Below are 15,983 nucleotides of genomic sequence, written 5' to 3'. Positions count from 1 at the left end.
CCCTGGCCGACAGGCAAATTTCAATAGACACACCCTGTTGAGAGAATGAATCTAGTAACTATTTTTGAGCCTTTTCAGCCATTACATCTTTTTGAGAAGATGTATGGGGGCTAGCAGTTGTCTCGGTTTAAATACTACTCATCTATGTAGGAGACAGAGCTGCTGGGTTGACTTCAGAACCTTCCTTATGTGGTGTACTAAGGCACTATCTCCCTCATGCTCATTCATACTTCATTTTAATGGTAAGAGAGTGTTGGTTGGTTTTGTTTAGTGTTTGTCTTTACAGTCTGGGATAGATGTTGTGGGTTTTCAACCTCATGACTGTCAATGAAAGAAAGTCATTGGAGACTGAACCTGTATCACAGAACATATGGCAATAGAGAGATAAAATGTACTTGAGATATATAATGAATGAAAATTATACATTTAATCTTTTGAGAGAAATGATGTACAATAGTGATTTCAAAGGATTTTACATGAAATAAGAAATCACTAATGTAGAAAGAAGTTTGATTTTCTCCTAAAACTGTCTACACATATAAAACAATATATTTGTGCCTAGTGATAAGAGAGTTATTAATATGACGACTCTACTAGTTCATATTAAACTGTAACTTCAGTTAGAGTGTCATACCATGTCCTTGACGATTGCTTGAGTAGTACACTAGTTCATACCAACCTGAAGTGAGACTGTGAAGAAGAGACTGCATAGTCCATGAACTGTGGTGCATTGACTTCCTCTTTTGACTCACCAACCAGGAGTACACTTGTACACATCTTACTAGAGTCCAATTCCAAGTGTAATGTGCAGTAGGTGCCTGATATGTCGTAATATTCTCAAGTCTCATCACTGGTGCTATATGTTAGATACTGCTTCCTGATAATAACCTAGCACAATATACAAATTTTCAATGATAACATTCCCAGATTGCAAGCAGCCATATCCCTCAGATAAACCTTTGATGTTATCTCCAAAGGTAACCAGTGGGCCAGCTTTCTCAACCACGTTTGATAGCAGGGCTCTATCTCCGGTCATATGTCTTTGACGATCCACTGTCAAGAATTCACACTACCGGTTTCACCTGTTTAATGCCCTGCACTACAAATGGATTAGACCTTCTTCAGAACCCAAACTTGGTTGGGCCCAGCATACTTGTAGAATTGTCCTTTGTCAGGCAAAATAACATTTTTAATTTTAATGGTCTCAACTTTCTCAATGACTGAACATTTGACCTTGTAAACAGCCTTAACAAATTTCTGTTTAGGCCTAGGCACAAATGTCTCCTTTCTAGCCTTAGAAGGACTAGCAGTCTTAGACCTATCATGCTTCTTATTATTCACATGCTGACGAGGAGTAGTCTTATTACTAGAAACATGCTTACCATTAAAATAAGCATACATCAAATTAAAAGCACAAGACATACAATTAGCAACACCACATGCTTTATGAGAGTGATTAACAACAGGCAATTTATGCATGGTAGACATGGCATTTTTGTTATCCAACTCATGTATGTTTGAGTTAGTCTCAGTTGCTTTCACAACTTTGACTGGAACTTTCAACACACTTGACTCGGAAACAACCTTCTCATTAGCATGATCTTCAGCACATATTTCTTCTTGAATAACAGAAGAGGTCGCATCAAATGGTTCAGCAATTGATGCTTTATAGAGGGGTTCATCAACACCCTTAAGCACATGTGGTACTTCCCTACCTTTAGCACAGACATGAGGAGGGGAGTTTATGCCTAATTCTCTAATAGCACCATTGTAATCATAACCTATTCCAGATGTTTGATTAACAGCTTGCTTCCTATAGAACCCTTTAGCCTTCGAACAAGAATTGAAGTAGGCTCTAACCTTAGTCTCAAGACCGCTGATCTTGTCTTTGAGAATAGTTTCGAGTTGTCTATAACAGTTAACTCTATTCTCTAGAAAAGATATTTGTTCTTTTAACTTGTCTTGATTAATATGCACAAGTCTTAATTCATTGACCTCTTTCTCAAGGTCTTTGATCTGTTGACTTAACAGTTCATTATCACGACGAGCACAATCTAAGTTACCTCCTAGATGATAAACTAATTCAGCATCAGTATATTTTACCTCTTTTCTTGACGATGAAGCTTTTCCATCAATAGCCGTAAGAGCAAGATTCCCTTCTCCTTCATCTTCACTATCAGTATCATCCCAGCTTCTTCCCTTTGCCAGATAAGCCCTTTCAGAGTTACTCTTCTGATTTAAATCATAAGAGTTCTTTCTTACTTGCTTTGGCTTCCTACATTCTGTGGCAAAGTGTCCCAACTCATTACAGTTATAGCATCTAATGGTGCTCCGATCAACCATCCCTGTTTTGTATCCACCACTGCTGGTGTTAGAGGATGAAGATCCACCTGTCTGGTATCTGTTGTAGTTGGACTTGTACTTGAACTTGGGATTTCTCTTGAATCTGACATTGGAGAATCTCTTGACAATTTGGGCCATTGACTCATCTTCTAATTGCTCTAGCTCTTCCAAGGAATAAAAATCATCACTGCATTGATTTGTAATAGGAGGATCATATTCTGCTACTAACACATTTTCCTCAGCCTTGGAAAACTGTACCATTCTCTCTAACTGTTGAGATTGTTGTTGTTGTTGACCTTCAGCTACAAGAGCAGTAGATGTGCTGACCATTCTATCCTTCCCGTAGACTTCCTTCTGCTGAATCTGCTCCAACTCATAGGTTTTTAACACACCATAGAGTCCATCCAAAGAAATCTCACTCAGATCTCTAGCTTCTCTTATGGCAGTGATTCTATGTTCAAGATGAGTTGGCAGTGTTAAAAGGAACTTTTTGTTGACCTCCCTGATTGAATAATATTTTCCATTTATGTTCAGGTTGTTGATCAATGCATTGTACCTCTCAAACACTTCAGTAATTCCTTCTCCTGGATTGGATTTAAAATATTCATACTCAGAGGTTAGGATCTCTAACTTGTTCTCCCTAACTTCCTCTGTACCTTCATTAATCACCTCAATAGTTTCCCACATGTGTTTGGAATTTTTATAGTTCATCACATGTCTGTTCATCAAGGGATCAAGGGATCAAGGGAATCAATTAATATTAATTGAAGGCTGGCATCCAAGGAGGCTTCTTCTTTTTCAGCAGGAGAAAAATCCTCAGGCTCTTTTGGATAGGTTCTAGCTTTGGTAATCACAACATCATCTACTATCACCTCTGGTTCAATAACCATTGGAGTTGTTGGACCCTTCTTTAACAAGTTCAGATATTTGGGATTTGCAACTTGTAAAAACAAGAGCATCTTCTTCTTCCATATGATATAATTTTCTTTATCAAATAGTGGAATTTTAACGGTTCCAACTTTTTGTGAAGTCATTATGAATTTTTGAATAAATAAAAATTCAAGGAGTTGAAAAATCACAAAAGTCTAGGATCTTGATTTGTTCGTTAATCAGAAGGCTCTGATACCAATTGTTAGATCCCAATGTGTTTGTAGAAGGAGGGGTTGAATACAAATAATACCGAATAATCGAATTTAGTGCGGAATAAAAAATTGAAACAAAATTCAAGTTAAATAAAAATATTATTAAACTTGAAAGGTGTTACAACAACGGTATCGATTACAATTTGTAACGGTATCGATTACAAGGAATTAATCTCAAATTAATTATCACAAATCTAGAATAAATTCGACATGAACTTTTTCTATTTTTGCAATAAAAAGATTCAAATGCTAAACGTAATTTGAGATTAAGTTCTAGGGATTTTGATCCGCTAGATAGTTACACAAGAACAAGAGAATGATTTCTAGTTGTTTGGATTTAACTTGGAAACTAGAAATTGTGATCTTGAATTTAGCAGATGAAAATGAAATATTGTGCGGCTGCTTTTCTTTCTGTGTTCTTGGTTGGTTGATGATAAAGAATGACTCTCCTTTCTTTATATTTCAATTAACAGACCTACTTGAACTGGCAAGACAATCCATTGAGCTAGCAAGACAATCCATTGAGCTAGCAAGACAATCCATTGAGCTAGCAAGACTTTCGGTGAGACAATTGAATGAACTAGCTAGACTATCAGAATGAACTGGCAAGACAATCCTCCTCCCAGTGTAACTTTCGGTGAGACTATTGAAAATGGCCTGGCATGACAATCGGTATGACAATCCAGATTGTCATGCTAGTTCATTTTCAATTGTCTTGCTGATTTAAAACAGATTTTAATCCAATTAAAATTCTGAAAATCCTTAATATTAATTCAGAATTAATTAATCAATTAATTCAATTAATCAATGAATTAATCTTTGCAGATATAATTTATTTTCTTAATTAAATTATATGACTTAATTAATTAATAGAGAATTAATACTAATCTTGAGCAGCAACCATTCTTCTGAAAATCTTCTGAAAATCACTGAGAATTATGAATCAATTCCACCACTTCAATGTTGACACTCGATGTACTTTCTGGTTCATGAGTGACTAACTTCAGTGACGTTTCTTCATGTCTTGACTTTGATACTTGATTTTCTTTAGATTAAATCCTTGTAATTCATGATACTTTGACGAGATCTCTGTCACTTGATTAAATCCACAATCTTGATTTGTATCACTGAGGCTTGATCAATTTCTTGAGCTTCTTCCAGTGAATAAATTCCTCAAGTCTGTAGATGAACCTTGTTTCTGAATCCTTTGACAAATGTTACTTTGTGAGATCTCTTTGACGGTAGATCCACTATTTACTTGTTACATTCTTATTTAAGTTGAGTTAAATCCTCGAATAAACAAATAGGCTATGACATATGCCTTTCAAGATCACATAGGATGAAGCCATAACCAACCACATTTAATTCATCGCACTTTACATATATATGCTCATATGATGAATGTATGTGTAGAGTAGTTTATAAAGATGCATGTTTAATTAGATTAAGGATGTATGTATTAGATACGACACTCATGCCATGCTTCCTAAACAAGATAAAATTTGTAATGACTCAAGATTTTAAAATGAACAAATGATTATGATATTCTCGTGTTTATGAAACACAGAATAAAATATAAATTTTCTTTGTTTCTGACATGGGCCGATTTTGTCAAAAGCGAGTTCATTGAACTTGTAAGGTTGTGGATTTTAAGCGAGACCGTTGTGACTCCCTCACTACCTGGAAATCAAACAATTGACGAATATTGATTTAAAGTATTTTATTCAAGAAAAAATTGGGAATCTCTTTATGATGGGATCATGATCATTTTAAAATTAACAAAACCCTAAAGTTAATATTAAGTTGATCAGATGCCTTCCAATGAGTCCAAGCGTTAATCCCTAGATCGATAAGGAGTGGGTTCGCCAAAGTGAAGTACTCATATCTATCGTGGGAGATGTATTGAAATATATTAATACTTTTTGACTATTGGGTTTGACTTAACTAAGTTACCATAATAGGATTGTGAACTTAAAGGCAGAGAGTTTGGCGAGATTTATTAGATAAATATGAACAAATGTTATTCCGCCAAGCTATTCAAGAGTTATATAATTGATATAATTGACAAATGTTGTCTACCTAAATAATCATGTTTTAGGAGGAAAGCCAAAACTGACCTAACGCATGGTAAAATATGGATCTTGGCTCACTACGAAGGATATAGAAGATATTCTTTCCGAATTAATAGTTAGGGAGGCACCATACTTTTACATAAATGGGAAAGGAAAGTAGGGATGGCAACGGGTCGGATCGGATCGGGTTTCTGAAAATCCAGATCTGATCCATAATATTCGGGTTCGGTTCGGGTTCGGGTCCGGATATCTAAAATGAAGATCCAGATCCGATCCGTTGGGTTTTTTCGGGTTTCGGTTCGGGTTCGGATCTAATTCGGATACTTAAAAAATAAAAAATTAAATAAAAATAAAAAATTATCTTCCTATCAAAAATATGAATATTGATTTTTTTAAAATTTAGGAATGTAAAAGGGCTTCACATGTTTTATTTAGCACAATAAACGTGTGAAACATTCCTAATTTAATTATTTATAAATACTCGTTTTGATTATTTAATGAGAAATATTTAAGAAAAACACAATATCGATAACATGAATGTAAATTATGTATCGCATATATAAATTTAAGTAAAATGTTAATATACATATTTAATAATTCAAAATATTTCAATTATATATATACATATATATTGTATGTTATATATAAATAATATACAATATAACATAATATCTATATAATATGTTATATATATAATATGTATATATATATACTTCATATATATATATACTAGCCTATAACACGTACGATGCACGGATTGCTTTTAACATTCGATAATTTTTAATAATATATTTTATAATATAATTTTCGATAGTTGAAAAATAAATTGAAGAATATAATAAGTTATAACAATATATATTTTATAATAATTTGAGACTTGACTGAAAATAAATAATGTAATATAATATGTTGTTCACGGGACTCGAGCCATGAACCTATAGAGATTGTTAAAATAAAGAATATAAAAGTTTAAATATAATAAGCTGTTGACGGGGTTCGAACCCTGAATCCATGAGAGTGACGGTTATTATTTGTCGTACCAAACAACTGTACCGAGCAACCGACTACCAAATAGAGGGTGTTCTGCTTATAATAGTATAGTATATATATATATATATCGGGTTTTTATCGGGTCTCGGGTTTGGATCGGGTCTGAATCGGGTTTCGGGTTTCGGTTCGGGTCTCGGTTCGGAACACCTAAGATCCAGATCCAGATCCAAACTTTTTCGGGTCTAAATATAAGATCCAGATCCAGATCCAAAAAATCGGGTTCGGGTAGACCCAATCGAGTCGGAACGGGTTGGGTATCCGTCAGGTCGGGTAAAACTGCCATCCCTAAAGGAAAGTGGGCAGGCAAGGTGAAGATTTGATCTTATTCGGTGCCAAACCAAAGTCCAATCCCAAAGGGCTTTTGAAGCCTGATAGTGGTGTTGCTAAAGGAGATGATTGTCACTTCTATGGAAATAACTGAATGATTGGAAGTTTAATTATCGAGCTTGTTTGGAAGATCTAAAGAAGAAGGCCAACAATGGTCAAGCTTCAGGTATCGGGTTAGAATTGGAGCAAAAGTTGTTGCTCTAATTGCACGAACTCGATACCTAATTTTTTCCATAAGGCGAGATTGAGAACTTGATAAATTGTTATTACTTGCATGCCTTTAGCGGATACATTAAATTAATTTCTTGTCAGGACAAGAAAGGTTTTCATTTTAATTAAATAAACAATAGTTTTTTATTCTAGTTTAATGATAAGGCTTATAATGTTGCACAATTAGTTAACAATTTATATGTTCTAACATGACTCAAATCAAACATTACCTCTAGCATTGTTGTTAATCCATGTTAATGAGAAACACATTTCTGAGTTACCTATAAATATATACTTATATAAGTTTGATTTTGAATCAAACGGAAGATGCGAACTTTGTCTCATTGGAAAAATGACTAAAGCTTCTTTTACCTAATCAGGTGAATGGGCCACCGAACAATTAGGACTTATACATAATGATGTATGTGGTCGAATGCGTATGATGGAAAGGGGTGGCTTATAGTACTTCATAACATTTACTGATGATTTCAGTAGATATGGATATGTGGTTCTTATGAAAAATAAATCCGATTCTTTTAAAATGTTCAAAGAATATAAGGCCGAAGTAGAAAAGCAAACAAGGGAAAGGTATAAAAGTTTTACGATCAGATCGTAGAAGAGAATACTTAAGCCTCAAATTCAAGAGTTTCTTGAAAGAGTGTGATATTGTATTACAACTTACTCCTTCTGAAACACATCAATGGAATAGAGATTCTGGGAGGAGAAATCGTACCTTGTTGGATATAGTGTGATCGATGATAAGTCAAGCTGATCTTCCATTCAGTTTCTGAGGTTATGCTCTAGAAACGGCAACATATACACTTAACCAAGTTCCGACAAAAGCGGTTCAAAATACTCCATATGAGATATAGACTGATAAGCATCATAGCATGTCAATTATGAAAATTTGGGGATGTGAAGTGTTTGTAAAACATATAACGACTCGTGTATTTGAATTATTAAATTATGTAATTATGGAAATTATTAAATAAATAAAATATGTGTATTGGTTTTTAACCGCTATGTGTTGTTTGATTTTTGATGTGTGATTTATAATATACCGGGTTGTTCGTGTGATTAATTATGGAGTCGTATTGGATTGTTTTCATTTTCAAAAGTGGATTTGGTGCAAATTTATTTGCATAAATATTGGGAATGTTTCAAAAATTGTTTTTATGATTTTATAATTACAATAATTATTTTTAGGATTTTATAAAATTGAGAAATCAATATTTTATTAATTATTTATCTTTAAATAATTTTCTGAATACTTTTATTTGTAAAATCCATATTTAATTCTAAAATTCTTCAAAAATTACGAAACTCATATTTATTTAAGTTTGGAATATTCTGAGAATTTTAAAATTATTTTGGAAATTTTCGGGATTAATTTCACCCGCACGTTGTTTGGGTTATTTGTTAAAATCGGGTACAAAGTGCATTTTAGAAATTATTTTAAAATTACGAAAGTTATGTTTTTATTTACTTCGGAATGTTTATAGCATTTTAAGATTATTTCGGTAATGTTCTGAATTTATTTTGAGAGTGGCTTGGTTCGTTAAAATGCAAAATTTCGAATTAAAAACCGGACCTTCGGAACAGTTGAGGACACATGGCTGGAATTAGAGCTGCGTGCACCTATTCTTTTGTACACGTGGTACTGCTGAGTTTTGGCAGTAGATAATTGTGGAAATAAATTGATAAGAACAAACATCCTAATCTCTTTGTCAATTCCTTAATCTTTCCTCTCTCACATTCACTCAATCTCTCCCTCCGAAATTTCTTCCTCCATTTCCCCGTGTTACTCCGTTGGGTTGTGCTCCCTTTTCGGTAATCCGCCTATCTGCTCTGTTTTTCCGGCGACCGTCGCCGCCCTTGTTTCCTTCCTCTTTGCCGTTTATTCGGCCTCCTTCCGGCGCGGTTGTGTGTGTGGGTCTGTGTGGTAATTGTGTGCATGTATATGTACATATTTATGTATATGTATACAGATGAAAGTGTTGTGTTGCCCCTTTGATTCTTGCTGTATCTATTGTTTTCTTTCTTTTCGGCGATTCTCGTCGTTGCTCCGTTACTGCTGCGTGTTTGCACGCACGTGTTGCTGTATAGTTGTGCGTGAATTGTTGGCCTTGTAGTTACTGGTTTCCTGCAGATTGTTTGTGATGAAAATTTGTGATAATTTGGGATTATTCGAATTTATTTTGTATTACTTTTCGATAATTCTGAAAATTTTATCGGTGAAATTCACGTTGGAAACCCGAATTAATCGGGTACCCGCGAATTTCGCCGCCGTCAGCGATGAACATTTGTGAGCTGACGGTGGACTATGATGATCATATTCTGAGTCCTAAATTAGTAAATGAAAATAAAATGTGAATTAAATGTAAAGTGCGTACGATAATTAATAATAATATTAAATTGGTGCTGGGGAATTTATGAATATTGGTTGTGGTGACTGGGTTGTGAATTGTTGTTATTGACGTCGATGATGTTTCGACGGGTAGTCCGATAAACAAAGGGAACGCTGCCCGATTTCCGGGAAAACCGAACTACGGAAATACGGGAGCGTATCCGAGGATTATCGGGACGTCGAGCGAGTATACGTAAATACATATACGTATGTTTTATACAGAACCTGATTGTATGTTGTGTTGTATGATTTGACCAAAACACAGTAACCCTAATTTCGTAAAATGATGAGTATACGTATTTTCTGAAAATGAACACTGGATCGATTTCAAGAATGTGAACCCTAATTGTTTTTTGTGTTATTCTAATATGAATAATTATGAGTCGGGTTTGAATATCGTTGGGTAAGAATTAGTATCGAGGATATGTCAAGCATACCTAGACGTCTAACATAGGGTATTTCGACCCTGTAGGTTATAGTCGGGAACACTGAAAGTGGATGATGAACTAAAGATAACCTAGCAATCAGTCGACGAGCTCAGTAGAGTTTCAACAGAAAAACCTGAGTGTCGAAGTCGAATCCAATGGGATCTAGTGGTTGCACGTTAAAGACTGAGCGGCAGCGTCGGATCAGAATTGATCAGTAGTAGTTGTAAAGCCTGTAAGGCAAGTATTTCTGAACTTTACTTCAAGATATATTACCAATGTTTTCGAATTGTTTTATAACATATTGCTATCATTAAACATAACTCCTGTTTTATAATGCATATGCTTCAAACTATTTACCCTTAACCGTGATTCTTTCTTGATCTTGAGCCGTAAGCCTTATTCTTTGCAAACCGTACTTTGTTGATCCTCAGACACCAAACTACACAGATATGATACTACTTCCAAAATGTTTAACTACCAAACATCAAACACTAGATGAAAATTGTTTGAAAACACGGAAACTTTTATACTCCAACCATTCTTTATAACATCAAAGAATTATACTTTGAAAAATCAACATTCGTCTAACACCGGATCAATTTACAAACTGAAAATCGTTTCCTACACATACCCTGATATACCCTTGAGATATCCATGAGTTTCCTTATGTTTTTATGCAAATGTTTAACCATCATTGAGTATGATCTTGTTTTATTGAATCATATTGTTATCATATTGAACTGCTTCAGGATTGGATAGTTTTTATATATGTGGACCAGATTCGTCGTCAGACCATACCAATGGTCAAGTTAGGCCAATGTGTGCCTTGGATCCAGTAATTAGAGCAGTGTTGTGTGCTTGCTCGGGGTTAGTGCGTGACTGATCAGCAGCCTAACCTTGGTTTTTAAAACTTAAAATGAATATCCAATTCTAATGACTAGTTAAAAAGAAACTTGATTCCTCAAAATCATCTCATTTGATTATTGTTTAACCTCAGTTATCATTATTGTGACTTGCTGAGCTAGTTAGCTCACCCTTGCGATTCTTTTATATATTTTTACAGTTGAAAAGAATATGGATGATAGTGAAGTTCCTCAGTCCAAAGTGCGGGCTAAGGTTGCAGTTGAGTTGGATCGAGCTAGCAAAGGCTTCACACGGTAGAAAGATAGTCAGATTGTAAGAATGATTTCATTACCAATTGTAAGTTAAATTAAGGGGGATTTGGTACGTTGTAATAAAGGTTAAGATTGTGGCTTGTTTTCATACTTTAACCTGTTGCGATCCGTGGTTTTATGAAGCAGGGTCATTGTAAATAATATTCCTTATACAGGTAAATATATTGTGTTTATGTTGTGGGCCCCAAACTTCTGACCCGGGTTTGGAGGGCGCCACAAAACATTTAGCCTCAGACAAGCTTGGACCAAAATTGCATAGATTCTATTTTGTGGGATACACAAGTGAGACTAGGGTTTAGTTTCTATAATCCTTCCGAGAACAAAGTGTTTGTTGCTCGGGCCGCTGTAATTCTTGAGGGAGAACTACTTTCTAAGAAAATCAGTGGGAGGACAATACATCTCGATGAAGATCGAGAACCACATGATAACATTGAACCAGAGTTGGAATAAGATCAGGATGTACATCAAAATGTTAAAAGTAATCATGTTGAAGAAACACAGGTTATTCGTAGATCTAGTAGGATTCACCATGAGTTTGGGAGAAATTATGGATTTCTTTTGACTCAAAATGGTGATGTCATGCTTATGGATAATGATAAAGCCTCTCACCTACCAAGATGCTATGAATCGTCCAGACTCCGAGAGATGGCTGAAGGCCATGAAATCCGAGATGGAATCCATGTATCAAAATAAAGTATTGACTTTAGTTGATCCACTCGAAGGGGTAAAACCTATAGGGTGCAAGTGGGTTTTCAAAAAGAAAACTGACATGGATGGTAAAGTATAGACCTATAAGGTGCGACTAGTGGCAAAAGGTTTCAAACAAATTCATGGTATAGACTATGATGAGACTTTTTCACCAGTTTCTATGGTCAAGTCTATCAGGATTTTGTTAGCAATAGTTGTTTACTTTGACTATGAGATTTGGCAAATGGATGTCAAAATTGCTTTCTTATATGCGAGCCTTGAAGAGGATGTATATATGATATAACCTGAGGGTTTTATCGATCCAAAGTTTGCTAAGATAGTTTTTAAGTTGCTTCTATCTATTTATAGATTGAAGCAAGCCTCAAGGAGAATGAATATTCATTTTGATAAAATGGTAAAAAAGTTTGGCATTATTCAAAACGAAGATGAACCATGTGTTTGGAAGAAGGTTAGTTGAAGCCATGTGACATTCCTGGTATTATATGTAGATGACATATAACAGATATGGAATGACATACCTTCTCTACAGGCTGTTAAGACTTGGTTGAGAAATAGTTTCTCGACGAAAGACTCAGGCGATGCCATTTAAATATTAGGGATCAAGATCTATAGAGATAGATTGAAGAGATTAATCGACCTAGTCGGAGTACATACAATGATAAAATATTGCATCATTTTAGGATGCAGGAGACAAAGAAATGATATGCTTTGATGTCTCATGGGATAGTGATCTCAAAAGATAATTGCCCCCTAAATCATTAGATGATAAGGGTCATTTGAGAAAGTTTCATATGCTTTAGCAATTGGATCTATAATGTGTACAATGATATGTATTTATCCTGATATTTTGTATGCTTTGAGCATAACGAGCATATACCAGTCTAATCCAGGTGAGGGTCACTGGATAATTTTCAAGAATATTCTTAAGTACTTAAAGAGGACTAAAGATTTATTTTTGGTATATGGAGAAGATAGGGAACTAGTTGTAAAGGGTTACACTGATGCTAGTTTTTTAACCTAATTTTTGGACAAACAAGGATGATTACGTGTTTATGTATGTTTTGTGTTTTGTCTAAATATAAGTGATGTTAGATGAAATAGTTCACAGCAAGAACATTGATGATTCTATAATGGAAGCCGAATATATTGATATTTTAAAACAACCAAGGAGACTGTTTAGGCATGTCCTTAGACGATATCACCTTATTAATGATATTAATGATCAAGGAGATATAAATGTAAAGGGCATAGTAATGATAGTATCGCAGACCCACTGACTAAGATTTTGTCGCAGTAGAAGCACGATGGTTATACTAGTTTCATGAGTATTAGATACATGGGTGATTGACTCTAGTGCAAGTGGGAGATTGTTACTGTTTGTGCCCTAGAGAAAACACTATGATGTTTTAGTTTAAAATTTTGGATTATTAATGTTTATGTTCTATCGATTATTCCCTTTATAATTTATTAATTCTTAATTTACTGCGATATAAATATTGGATTAATAAATATCCTTGGAGTATGATATGCAATTCTATATCTCTAAGTACGTGACTTAGAAATGAGATTATGAGAAATAGTATCAATATTCCCAAAGGTCCCTAGTCGAGTATTATTATTAAGGGACAATAATAATAAATTAAGACTGGTGTATTTGTTGACTGATGATCACATCTCATTGATCATAGGTATAGTGATACTAAAGTCAAAAACACAGGCATATGTAGATGTACATGGTGCTGGACAGATGCTATATGCTTTGCTTATGACCTCTCTGTTTGAAATTAATCAAGTTAAACTAATCAAAACCTTTGTTAAGCAAATTGAGTACTTTAATGTTGAAACCCTTTACCAAGATAAGGTCCCCTTGAGTGTGTGTAAGCCTCAGCCTGTGAATCTGATTAAAATGCCTAAAATAGTTAATCTTGAAAAACCCAACAATGAGATTAAAGTGCTAAAAGTGGAAATAAACACTCTTAAAGTAATCAGTCTTAAGTTGGTCAATAGGATTAATTAACTAGAAGAAAAGATTCTTAGGAAAGAGGCCTTACTTGAGAATTCTGAAGCTACCTCAAGAAGGCATGTGAGTGAGAAGGCAATTGAGCCTATGAGAGTTGGTGAGAAGGCTAATGAGATTGTTTTTATTGGTAAGGGGAGGGATAAAGTTGCTGGTGTTGGTCAGAAGGATGATGATTTTGTTGGTTTGGCAGACATTACTGTGTTGCCTGAGTTGTGTGAGGCAGATGGAAATCTGGGTTTTATTGATGTTAACAAATCTCCTGTCAAGGATTAATCTAGTATTTGTTACTTATTTTTGCTGCTTGATGGGCCAAATTTATCTGTACTTCATTTTTGCTGTTTCAATTTCTTTCAGTAATGTTTCCAGTTTGGGTGTTGGTTGTTAATGTTTCTTAAAGTTCGGTTCTTTTGCTTTAAGAACTGTTGATTGGCATGATGTGATAGAGTCTGGTCATTACTATCTTATTGGATTTGCAAAGCTGTTGTTGACCTTCTGTTAAATTTGTATGAATTTCGGTTGGTTGATTTTAACTGATATCTAGCTCAAACTGTATTATATATGAACATTGTGGTATGATCTTAAAATTCAAACCAGGAGTATAAATCTGTTATTAGCATATAAACTCACCCTTGCATGTTCTGAAGTTTATCATTCACTGTCAAAAATAGAATCCTAACATAGTTACTTCCATAATAACTAAAGTCCGAAATTTGAGCAGTTAAATCTCTAAATTATTGTTCTTTGCAGCATTAATGTTGATAACCCCAGAATTTCTTTAGGCTACTGTTTATTTAAACTGTACTTTGGGCAGAATTGAATATATGTATGCAGGTACCTTCAGCATCACTTTGGAATTTCAGCAGATCAAATTTTTTTATCACATATTGTATAAAATGCATTGAACAGTTTGAGAGTTTGTGAGAAGTATTAAAAAAATTTTGTTGTATAACTTGAATAGTCGTATAGAAAATCGATTATATCATTTGATGTACACTAACCTACTAACTGACTAACTTGCTGACATTCAGAGATCAAAACGAACTATTTTTTTTTAAATCGTAAGTTTGTTTAAACAAGTTAGCAAATTCTGCTTTAGCAGAAGAAAACTTATAACCTAAATGCAGATATACTTGCAAAGTCAAAAAGGGTTATTAACATTTTTACTTGTTTCAATCTAAATAAAAACTTGGACAGATAAATGAATCAAATCTATAGTATTGTCATGTTTAACTTGATAAAATGGTCTACATTTTTTTTCTGTCATAAAAATCTGAATACAACCTTGTTTACAATTGGTTGCTAAAAAAAATGACTCCAAGTTTTATACTTATACAGTCAAGTGAACCAAGATCACTGGCATTAAATTATAAATATTGTCTCACTGCATTTGAAAGTAAAAACCAACATTCCAACTGAATAAATCAAAATACTAGTTTTCAATCAAATAACACTTAAGTGAATAAAAGTGCAACTCTATTTCTCATCACTTAACTCATACAAATATGAACCAAAAATGGTATATTAGTTCATCCTATTTGTATAAACAAAGGACATAGTTTTTTTTTAAAAAAAAAGGAGCAGAAGAAGTTAGAAAAATAAGAGAATTTCTAAAGTCAAAATTATCCTTATAATACATTAAGGGGAAGCAAATTTATATACATCTCTCACATCTTTTTGTTATTATCCAAATAAAAGGGGAAGAAGAAATTAGACCCCCCCCCCATTTTAAAATTTTAAAATATTCTTGCTAAAATGACATTAATTCTACATCAAAATTTATTCATCTAATAAGTTGTTCAGTTTTGCAGGAATTAAATTCAAGGGATATACAACAATATTTCCACCTTTAATATATTTATGTGAAAAATATTTTTTAAAACACATGCATACATTTAGGGGAAGCACACACTTAGAAAATTTTAAATTTTATGTTTTATTTGGCAAATACCAAAAAGGGGAAGATTGAAAGGACATCTTCGATTAATTATTTATTTTGGTATTTGCATAATTTAACATAAAATTTAATACACGTATATCCTCTCCAAATAAGCATGAATTTAATTGACATAATCAAAAGTGAAAAGCCATATCTAGCAAAATG

Source organism: Apium graveolens, chromosome 9 (genome assembly GCF_009905375.1).
Source record: "Apium graveolens cultivar Ventura chromosome 9, ASM990537v1, whole genome shotgun sequence".
NCBI classification, from domain to species: domain Eukaryota; kingdom Viridiplantae; phylum Streptophyta; class Magnoliopsida; order Apiales; family Apiaceae; genus Apium; species Apium graveolens.
This window is presented reverse-complemented; position numbering follows the sequence as displayed.